Raw genomic sequence first — 12,055 nt, forward strand, 5'->3', positions numbered from 1 at the left:
AAAGAGAAAGAGAAAGAGAAAGAGAAAGAGAAAGAGAAAGAGAAAGAAAGAAAGAAAGAGAAAGAAAGGAAAGGAAAAGAAAGGAAAGGGGGGGGGAGAAAGCCAAAGAGGAGTCAAAGATACAAAGATAAGTTTATATGGCCATAAAATTTAGTGCTGAAACACTACAGAAAAATTACAGATAATATTTTGGACTTGGTTAGATGGTAGGTTCATCAGTGTTTATTATCTAATTTGTATAACATACATGTACATAACACATAATGTTTAATATGTACGAATATTATATTTTAGAAACTATGAGGACAGATTTCTCCCATACTGTTTTCTAAAACAGTTTTCTAAACTGTATGGAAGAAATCTTTCTGGAAAACATATTCTCAGGTAAGCCAGGATAAAAACAAATAGCAAAGTGTAATATTTATCCAAAACTTTCCTACAGTCCTTCTCCCAGGAAAGTCCAATCCCATATAGTCACAGGTCAATCAAACCTGGGAACAGATTTTAAAGCAGTTCTACTACATTGTAAATATTTACAACTTTGAGTTATCAGGATTCATTGAATTGTACGTACAAGTTATTCAATGAGTTACTAGGAACAGGGTACCTGGCAAATAATTCTATTAGCCTTTCATTCTAACATTTTTCTTCCAAGAAAAAAAATTGCAACATTTTAAAAAGTTGGTCTTTCCCAGACAAATCATCAAAAATTAATAAGGCTGACTAAAGAATGCTTGATATTCTAATCTAAACTTTCTCTGACACTAAAAATTTTCCACGGGTCTCCTTGCATCAGTCTCTCCATACCTTCCGTAACTACTCCAAATCTTCTTTTAGAGGGCTCCAACTTAAGTTTACTTAACCTCATACAAATCCCACATTCAACTGTTGGTCTTCCTGACATCTGTTAGACTTTAATTTTTTTGACAGTTTTTATAGTCAAAAATTAGGTCTTCTTTTTTTATATAATTTTTTTAATGTTTATTTTTGAGAGAAAGACAGAGACAGAGCATGAGGGGTAGGGAGGACAGGGGGGCATGCAGAGACTGGGAGACACAGAATCCAAACCAGGCTTCAGGCTCTGAATTGTCAGCACCCAATGTGGGGCTAGAACTCATGAACTGTGGGATCTTGACTGGAGCCGAAGTCAGACCCTCAACCAACTGAGCCACCCAGGTGCCCCCAAATTCAGCCTTCTAATTTAGGCTATTACAATGTGGTATATATCAAGACTTGGCATGTCTCTTCCATATAAGCAAGATGGATTTTCTAAAACAACTAAGAGTACTTAACTAACAGAACTAAGTTACATTTCTGTTCTTCCCTATAATCCCTCTGGCAAATTGCCATTTGTTTTAACTTAACACCATGAATTCCAGTCATACTTCTGCTCCCAAAGAGAGTGAGCTACAGCTCTAGTAAATACAAGCTGACAGACAAGTGCTTTTATGGTTATGACCAACTTTTCTATCAAAAATTCAGAAATCATGTTAGCCTCTTTCCCACAGCTTTCTGTACTTGAGCAGTGAACCCAGTCATTGGCTTAATTCCAAATGAACAGCATTTTGAAATTTGATTGGAAAGAAGCTCTAAGTCAAGATCACCCTTAACTGAAAGTACTACACAGTCTGTCTTTTGGAGGTTCCTGCAAAATTCAGTCTTTCCAGTCAGAAAGAACCTGAGTATATCATTTCAAAAACACACACCTATTTTTGTCTGTGTGGTACTTCTACCGTGACTACTTTCTTCTGGAAACTGTCCCTTCTACCTTTTTTTTACTGCCCAATCTACCTTTAATTCATCTCCATAGTTTTATCAATCATGTTAAACAGCATGATACTTCTCCCTCACCAAGTGGCCATTCAAAGTTCTTTCCTGGAAATTTTGAAAATAAAATTGAGAAAAAAAAGGGCAGGCACTCTTTGAATGCCTGAATTATATAAAGCTCAAAAGTAACAGACCAAGTTTTGACATATGGGCCAAAAAGTAAATGAAATTTATCTAGAAAGAATAAAAAATGAAGCAGATATACAGAGAGAAAGATGGACGAGAGACAGAAGAAAACATTCTGATGTTCCAGATACTCTTGAAGTCTAATCACATTCCTAACCTCAATTGTTAAGACAACTCCCTTTCTTCACAATACTTACATGAATTCTACTGTGTGCTAGTATAAGTTGGGTTTCTGTTCAACCCAGAGTCCTAATTAATAGTTTCTCTCATTAACTCTACAGTTAATATTCTTATAGGCAAAATAAATAATACGGTAATTTTTTTTGGCCTGTTAGAAATCCAATAAGTGCCACTTCTGTACCAGAGATACAGAGTTTAGAATATTACTTTAATCCATTTTTTAAAAAATATTTAAATTGGAATTTGGATTCAAAATTGAATTTAAACTTGCTTTGTTTTCCTTTACCAGTATTCTGCCTCACATTTGTTTCTGTGATGGTTATATTATTACCTAGCAAGCACACCTGTGGTTGTGAAAATAGTACACCAAAAAAGAAAATCCTCAGTTACTAATGTACTAGATTTGCATAGGTCTTTTAAACAGTTCTAGTTTCCACCTTACACAAAATAACTAGGAAACATATAAGCTTCAAAAGTGAAATATGTATTTCACTTACACACCATGGAATATTACTTGGCGATCAAAAAGAATGAAACCTTGCCATTTCCAATAACGTGTATGGAACTAGAGTGTACTATGCTAAGCGAAGTCAGTCAGAGAAAGACAAATACCATATGATCTCACTTCTATGTGGAATTTAAGAAAGACACAGATGAACACAGGGGAAAGGAAGGAAAAACAAGATAAAAATGGAGAGAGAGGCAACTGTGAGAGACTCTTAAAAACAGAACAAACTGAGGGTTGCTGGAGGGGAGGTGGGTGGGAGGATGGGCTAAATGGGAGGGATGGGCATTAAGGAGGGCACTTGTTGGATGAGCACTGGGTATTATATGTAAGTGTTGAATCACTGGGTTCTACTCCTAAAACCAATACTACACTGTATGTTAACTAACCTAAATTTAAATAAATAAATTTAAAATAAAAGTGAATAAAATATATTATCAGTTTAAAAAAACTGAACTTAAACTCAATGTTTAAAGTTTCTGTTGCAACAACAAAAGTCAAGTTCTCCTAAACCAGAAACATTTTACAAATAAATATAGGCTGATGGAGAAAGTTTGAGCAAGAAATCAATCTTATTATTTATTATTAAAATGGTGCTATTCTTCAATGACTTTTAAACTGTATAATATACCCAACTATTTCAAACGCTTCAGTTAAAAATGCATAAATTTCCCAATGTAGGAAAAAAGGTCAGGATTCTTGTGTCCAGAATACAGAATATAAAAAATTTACCATATGTGATATTAAAAGCCCCCGAATTAGTAAGATTCATCAATAATGTCCACCTTTATTTGGTGGTCCCCTTAACAGGAAGCCAAATAAGCAGAAAAGGTATCAAAATATGAGGTCAAATTTGACCATCAGCCAGTAATTTAAAAAAACACAAGTAATTTAGATGGAAGGGTCTAAGAGGATACTTGACACATAGAAGACACTTAAGAAATGGTACTTTTGGATGTGAGGCAAGAATTTAAGAATAGATGGACTTGTTGCCAAAGATGTCTCAAGGGATGTCGAAAAAGAAAAGACTTGGTGAATGGTGGGAAGCCCAGGAAACCTCAATCCTGGGCTAAGACAGTGAGAAGGAACAAGTAGCCTAGTCTACTAGTAGACAGATGCAGACTTTCATAATTTAAGAATTTGAGTAGGAAAAGTGAACAGAGGCAGTGGAAGGGAAAAAGGAAAAGAAGCAACCATTAAATTATGCATGTTTTATTTGTGGCTTATAAATGCTGGTATTTCCAAATATTAACATAGTCTATATATTCTAACTTTAAGAAAGACCTTGCAGCATCTTCTCTTGGCTATATTAACTGGTTTATATTAATGAAACTGAGTATTTAATAACATAAATGTCAATAAATATTGGTTAAATTAAAAAACCAGCAGTAATATAAAAAGCAGCAATCCTTTAGCGATTCAAACTCTTAAAACTAGGTTTGTTTTCTACTTTGAAGATTGGGGAAATATATATGTGGGGAAGTTTTAAAGTCTAATCTCTAAGTTTAAAGATTTTGTATACACACACACACACACACACACACACACACACAATTAAAACTTCACACAGTAATGGGGCGCCTGGGTGGCTCAGTCGGTTGAGCCTCTGACTGAGGCTCAGGTCATGATCTCACGGCTTGTGGGTTCGAGCCCCGCGTCAGGCTCCATGCTGACAGCTCAGAGCCTGGAGCCTACTTCCAATTCTGGGTCTGCCTCTCTCTCTCTCTCTCTCTCTCTCTCTCTCTCTCTCTCTCTCTCCCTTCTCCCGCTCATGCTATCTCTCTCAAAAATAAACATTTAAAAAAAACAAAAAAAAACAAAAAACTTCACACAGTAATTAACTACAAAAATGTTACCTGAGAAGTGGAATCACAATTATCTTCACTCAACCTCTGCATTTTAATAAACATTTAATAGAACATTTCTATTTCTTTAAGTAAATAAGTGAGCTAAAAAACAAAGTCAAAGTAGCACAAATTCAAATCATGGACAGAGTTAGCAAAATCCAAATATTCAACTCCCCAGCTCTACTAGTTGACACAATACCACTACCAATCCCTTTTGCTCCAAAACAAATTTCATTTATTTTTTATTTACCTAGGAAGTCCTGACAAGACAATGTTAGTGTCTTCACCACTCTAAGGGTATAAGTGAAAAAGTAAAATTTAGATATTTACATTTTAGAATTTTTAAGCTTAAATAAGGTACATGAGGTGATGACAAAATATTCCAAAAGCAGAATTTTCAATGAAATATGTAGATCAGTAGAACAAAATAGAGAATCCAGATACAGAAAATGGATCTGTTTGGGGGCACCTGGGTGGCTCAGTTGGTTAAGCAGCCGACTTCGGCTCAGGTCATGATTTCGCGGTCCGTGGGTTCGAGCCCCACGTCAGGCTCTGTGCTAACAGCTCAGAGCCTGGAGCCTATTTCAGATTCTGTGTCTCCCTCTCTCTGATCCTCCCCCATTCATGCTCTGTCTCTGTCTCAAAAATACATAAACGTTAAAAAAAAAAATTAAAAAAAAAAGAAAATGAATCTGTTTGTTTGACAAAGGTATAAAGGCAACTCAATAAAGCAAAAATAGTCTAGAGTAGTAGTTAGATATTCATATGCAAAAAAAATTTTTTATTTGAGCACCTCGTATTTCCTAATGGACAATGGGTAGCTCCCTGCCCAGGAATTTATATACATTTTAGGACAAATTCCATTTTTCTTTCCCTCTACTCATTCTAGCCTTCAATTCCCTCCTTTTTTTCTAATGCCAGATCCAAAGCTGTCAAGTTCAGAAAAATATATATGAAATAAAATCACATACACTGGAATAGGGAGAGATAAATTCATGGTTGCAGAAATGTGAATCTAGATACGAGTTTCCATTCAACACATACTCAGATTTAATATCAAGTAAAATGTTGGTACTCTGCTTGTATAAGCATGTAACTTTCCTGTCTTATTTCTCCTACAAAACATTTCTCATCACTCTTTGGATTTTCCCATAGGCTACCAGGCACATTATAAATGCTTTTAAATTTTTTTTTTTTTAACCTTTATTTATTTTTGAGACAGAGAGAGACAGAGCATGAACGGGGGAGGGGCAGAGAGAGGGAGACATAGAATCGGAAACAGGCTCCAGGCTCCGAGCTGTCAGCACAGAGCCCGACGCGGGGCTCGAACTCACCGACCGTGAGATCACGACCTGAGCCGAAGTCAGCCGCTTAACCGACTGAGCCACCCAGGTGCCCCTATAAATGCTTTTAAAATTAAATTGGGGGCACCTGGGTGGTGCAGTCGGTTAAGCGTCCGACTTCAGCCAGGTCACGATCTTGCGGTCCGTGAGTTCGAGCCCCGCGTCAGGCTCTGGGCTGATGGCTCGGAGCCTGGAGCCTATTTCCGATTCTGTGTTTCCCTCTCTCTCTGCCCCTCCCCCATTCATGCTCTGTCTCTCTCTGTCCCAAAAATAAATTAAAAATGTTGAAAAAAAAAAATTTAAAATTAAATTGAGTGGGGGCACCTGAGTGGCTCAGTTGGTTAAGCTTCTGACTTCAGCTCAGGTCCTGATCTTGTGGTCCGTGAGTTCAAGCCCTGAGTGGGGCTCTGTGCTGACAGCTCAGAGCCTGGAGCCTGCTTCAGATTCCCTGTCTCCCTTTCTCTCTGCTCCTCCCCTGCTCATGCTATCTGTCTCTCTCTCTCTCTCTCTCAAAAATAAATAAACATAAAAACAAATTTAAAAAAAATTTTTTAAATGCTCCCATGTTTAAAAAACTAAATAAATTAAACAAGTTAAATTAAATTCAATTAAGAGGAATGATTAAGTTAGTTACTACTAACCAGGAACCCTACCTTATTTCAACATTTATAATACATTGGTAATACAGTAAATTGATTTTTTACCCATTCTATTTCCTCAAACTCAATCTGATCAATTATCGGGAATGAAATAATGGGAATCAGAAAACAGACAACCTGGGTCCAAGTTCTAGTGCTGACAGTTACTGTATTCTTGGGCAAATTACTTGACTTCTCTAACTCTCAGTTTCCTCATCTGTAAAATGGGGGTGATATAAAACTACCTCACAGAATTATTTTAAGGATCAAATTATATATGAAACAACACTTTAAAAAATATAAAGTACTTTCATTATTATCAAGTAGATTTAAAAAATCTCTTTTTAGAGCCTAGTCCAATGCCCCTAGAAAATTCTTTCAGGGGTAAGAAAAATTACTGATACAAGGTTTATTGTCAAGTGTTTCTTTTCCTAAGGAAAAAAAAATGCAGATAGAAAACTGGTTAAAGTTTATTGTAGCTATACAGGTGTATAAAATAAACCATTAATTTATAGCCTTCTCTTTGCACTACTTATAATGGAGAAACAGTTCAAATGCCCAACAAGAAAGAAAGGATGAGTACATTAATTTAACATATTATAACATTACTATTTAAATGAAAAATAGGTAAACCACCAAAACATGGACATATTTATATGAAACACTAAGCAAGAAGAGGAAGAAGTCTAAGATAGTATGCATTCACAGATGACACTATGTAAGAAGCATGAATCCTGTACTGTATTTTTGCCAATGTCCAACCAAATATACTAATAGTCAAACTTATCCAAATCAACATCAGGAAAAGGAATGTTTTTCATTATACCAAGTTCAAAAATTACTGGAGTAATCTTTTTTTTTTTTAAGTTTATTTATATATTTTGAGAGAGAGATAGCATGAGTTGGGAAGGGACAGAGAGGGAGAGAGAGAAAGAAAGAGAGAGAGAGAATCCCAAGCAGGCTCCACACTGTCAGCACAGAGCCAAATGCAGGGCTCAAACTTATGAACCGTGAGATCATGACCTGAGCTGAAATCAAGGGCCTGACTGTTAACCAACTCAGCCACCGGGGCACCCCATTGCTGGAGTAATTTTAATGAAGACTTTTGAATTTCTAGTTTTTATTAAGGCACAATATTTGGCCAGAAAAAAACTAATGAGAAGATAGCTTCAATTTATACAAATAAATTTCATTGAGTAGAAACATGAATGAAGTTTTAACTAGTTTCACAAATACACATGCACACTTTATTTGGCTTGTCTCTTACATATTCATATATTGTACACACACCATTATGATTTAATTATAAGATTTAAGTTCTCACTGTAAGAAGAGGACTGGTTTAATGCCAAAGGCCTATGCAATTTATTTTTGTTTACATTCAAGCATTTCCCACTTTCAGAATACAACCAAAGAGATATTACAACAGAGATATTACAACAGACAGAAGGGGCAGCCAGAAGGGGGAGCAATGTAATATACGATTGCCTAGGCAATTTAGCAACTTAATAATTCTTTAACTTCTGTTAAAACTCTTTCAGCAAAAGTTTATTGTTGTCATCTATATACTCAAGTCCAATCAGACTTAGAAGCTCAGTTCCATTTTCATAAGTATTCAAGAAATACTGCATCAAGATACCTAGATGTACTTAAAGATTAACTTTTTTTATCCTTATGATAATTTACAGATGTGTGGGGTTGGGGGAGGGGAGTATCTATAAACGGTATATAATATTCCATGCAGATGTTTGCACTTGCATTTTCTGACCCAGGATCCATACCTCTGTCAGATTCTCAATGGATTTCATGACCTTAAAATAAGTTGAGAACTGTTACTATGTATCTCACAGGGCACACTTTTCAAACCTAAGAGCAGTAATTATATCCCAGTTGATAATTAATTGCTAAATAAATTAAGGCATTCCTTCCACAGAAAAGAAGGCTTGCAGCTTTACCACTGGGTCCCCAGAATAACTCTTGCTGCATCCCTGGAATAAAAGCAGGAGTTTGAACTTAATCACCTTATGAAAGACACTGCTTGTCAGTATACAACCCGCTCTGCAGTATTAGAAAAGGTTAACTAACATCTCTTTATCAAAAAGCCAAGATTCACCTGCAACAACCTGGACCACCTAAGTGAGAGAAAAGCTTTCTTTTTTCAATAGTCTTTTGCACTGTCTAAATTGTTCTATGGTAATTAAAAGTTATATATATTTATTTTATCTGTTTTACTACCTTAGTTACCAAGACACAAAATGTCAAATGTAATTATCTGCTTACCAAAGTCCTGGCTTTTAGTACTTCAAAATAAAACTCATTTTACGATCTCAAAGGAAACAGCATAATCCATCTAAAAGGAAACAAAGTAGTCCTCTTCCTAGTTAGTCTATGTTAAATCTATAAAAAGCACTTGCCATCAGCTATCTAAAATACTGGCAGGACTTAAGGCATAATGTTTCAAAACCAAAACTGACATGGCTTTTAAAGGTAAGTGATAAAACCTACACTTCCCACAAAAAGGAAAAGGTAAAATTCAAGGTTCTTAAAATTCTGAAATTATACTCACAGGCCAAAAAGCCAGAGTTAAAGAAAAAAAACACATAATGTCTATTTAAACTTCAAATGGAGGCAAAACATGTTAACGGTTGTTCACTTTCAGCTTATTGAATATTTTCTTAAGGTATGTATCCTTAAGGTATGTATCCATTTGCTCCATAGAAACTCGACCAGAAAATCCTTTCAGAAGGTTTTATAAATTAAATTCCAATGTTCCTGCTATTTCATCTGATTATTTCAGAAGACTAGCCTCATTCATAAGGCTATTCACACATCTAAACCTAAAAGTGGAAACACGTTTCTTCCCAGAAACTTTTTTTTAATGAGCAAAAACTATGAAAGAACACTGCTGCCACGTCTTTTCCCCTCCCCCACTCACGTAGTGGCTGTTTCATCCCTTTGGAGTGCATTCCAAGGGAAAGTCCGGGAGCCACAGCTCTCGGAGAAACCAGAAACAGTTAAATTGAAATTGGCAAGCCTCTGTGGCCTTTCAGATCAATTCCTAAAAGGAGAGCGAGCTTCTTCATCATCCCTTTCTTAAAGCAAACAGCGCAAAATTCCAAGAGTCTTCACTCCCCGGAACGCATGTTTGTGTCTAAAAACTGAACTGTATTTAATACATTCGATTATTTAGGAGAAATAGTCCCCTAGAAATAGGCGAGATGGTACCATTCATCCTCCCCCTTTAAAACATGCATCTGGAGGGCCATTCGTGCAATCCAACTCAAAATTCTCACACAACCATGGAACTCGTTTTAATGATGTGGACTTTTAGAAGCAGCAAACTCTCTGCTGAGAGAAAGAAGGGGGGGGGGGTGCGTAGCTCTTGTGCCTTTAAAAAAAAATCGTGGAGGAAGAGGGAAGGAAGAGCAGCTTTCCCGACGACCGGGTGATCTGACAGCCGCCTTCCTCAACCGAGCAGCCCGAAACTCGGCGCCCCGGGCTGCATCTAGCTGCTCCAGCAGCACCGCTGCGCGCAACAGATGAGTCGAGCCTGAACTTCTCCAGCTGGGTCCGCTTCCCAGACCCGACGACTTTTCGACAGGGTAGAAACGCCTCGAGTGCTTCAGCTCCTGCTCTAAGCTTTAAAACCCGCTCTTTACCCGGCCACATGCTAACCATCTGCGGCGGTGGAGGCCAGAAACCCACGCCCCGCCCTCGCGTTCCCCCCAGCTTTTGGAGGGAGGACCAGGTATGAGGAGAGCTCGGAAAAATCAACAGGGTGAGCCCTCCCCGGGAAGGAAGGAATATTCAAGAAAGTCCTGGTCCCCAGGGCGGAGACAGAGACTGCCGCAGCCCCAACGGTCGGGGGCGCCGACCAGGCAGGAGACGGGAAGGGGAGCACGGAGAAGGGCAGTAGGGCCTCTGGGGCAGCCAAGGGGCGCGGGGCGCGGGGCGCGGGGCCGAGTCTCCAGAAATGAAGGTATTAAGGCCACTGTGGTAAACTGGAGAACCCTCCGCTCCCAAGCCATCCCACCAGAGAAGGGAGGGACCGGACCGCCACAGCCGTCCGAGAAGGGCCACAGCGGTCCTAGGGCCGAAGCTACAGTCCCCAGGGTCGGGGAAGCGTCTCACCTGGGAAGTGGGGCGGGAGGGGCGGCGCGTTCTTCAGTCCCCTGTAGCCTGCTCTTGGGCCCGATACCTGCTCCTTCCCCTCAGCCCGCTGGCGGCGCGACTGGGCAGCAGAGGGAGCCAGTTAGCCCTTTTATAACCTCTAGGCTGCGACGGCAGCGCTAGGGAGGAGGCGACTGCAGCCCTCGCTACGTGAGCTCGATCACACCAGCGCCCCGGAGACTGCGCAGGCGCCCAGACCGCACCTCCCTCCGGTCCGCGCCCGCGGCCCACACCCGTACTCCCACCAGCCCCAGAGTCCTAGGCAGGAGGGGGACAGCGGGCGGGCCTGGGGTTGTGATGCGCCTGCGCAGGCTTCTCGCCACGCCACCGTCACCTTCGTTACCTCGGATTTGCCTCGCTGCTGTTCATCAGGTTGTTTAAAGCCTTAATTTCAAGATCAGCCTAGGCCTGGGCGTCGAAACCACCAGCAATGAGATAACTTAAATATGAGAAGAGGAACATGGGAGCGTAGAAAATGAAGCTAAAAAGAAGCCTCGGGTGGAAAATAATACAATGCATTCCCTGTTAGTTTGTCTGCTATCTTGGCCCTGAGGCTTTTTGCTTTATCCCCTTTTTCACCTCTTATGTCATTTTATACGAATCTCACTCTATCTGCCACCTTTATACTTTACCAGTAGATAATGGACTGTGGGCTCCGGAGACAGATTGTTGGGGTTCAGTTCCCAGCTGAGCTGGGCATGAACCTGTCTTTATCTCAGTTTCCTGGTCTGTAAAACGGGAAAGATGGTAGGTATCCCATAGGATTGCTGTGAGAATTAAATGAGATAATGTATGCAAAGCTCTTCATGCATTCCTAGCACGCAGAAAGGACTGAGTAAATACTAGATGGTGTCGTTATACCCTATAAGGCATCCAATCTTGTGTCTGTCTTATTCTAACATTTGCCTTGGCCATTATATTCCTAAAAGAAGAAAGCCTTGCTATCAGGGAGCAGATAATGAAGGAGATACTTTGACCCTTGTCAGTAAAAGAGAAGAATCACTTCTCTAAGATTTGTGATTCATTAAAAATTGTTTCTAAAGTTTTCCATGTATGCCAAAAAGCATAGCAAAAATTAACATTTGACTCTTATCTAGGAGGCAGAGTTGATTAAATAGATACAGAGAGCGGGTACTTTGGAAGCTCTAGGCGTCCAGAAAGTACATATGATGATGTCTAACTCAGAGGTTCTCAAAGTGTAGTTGGGGGTCCACATTATTTCAAAATTATTTCATACTAAGACTGGGCTTTTCCAGAGTCTACATGTTAGGTGATATTGCAACAGATTCAATGCAGAAGCAGATATGAGAATTCTATTAAGCTAGATATGGAGATTTGCAGAAATGTAAAATAATGCAACTCTTCTCACTAAATGCTTTTTGTTTTGAAGGAATAGTTATATTTCATTAAAATTTGTTA

At 39.0% G+C, this 12,055-nt stretch overlaps 1 protein-coding gene across 2 annotated transcripts in view; it reads right to left on the reverse strand.

Annotated features, from left to right (window-relative positions):
- P4HA1 (prolyl 4-hydroxylase subunit alpha 1) overlaps positions 1–10,764 on the reverse strand; it is an 89,205-nt gene extending 78,441 nt beyond the window's left edge. Inside the window, exon 1 of one of the 2 annotated variants that reach the window (XM_049645200.1) lies at positions 10,598–10,764. The gene's annotated coding sequence lies outside the window, so the exon portion shown is untranslated. The remainder of the gene's footprint in view (positions 1–10,597) is intronic. The other variant, XM_049645199.1, reaches the window with a different exon arrangement.
- Positions 10,765–12,055: the final 1,291 nt, after the last annotated feature.

This window comes from Panthera uncia, chromosome D2, assembly GCF_023721935.1.
Source record: "Panthera uncia isolate 11264 chromosome D2, Puncia_PCG_1.0, whole genome shotgun sequence".
NCBI lineage: Eukaryota > Metazoa > Chordata > Mammalia > Carnivora > Felidae > Panthera > Panthera uncia.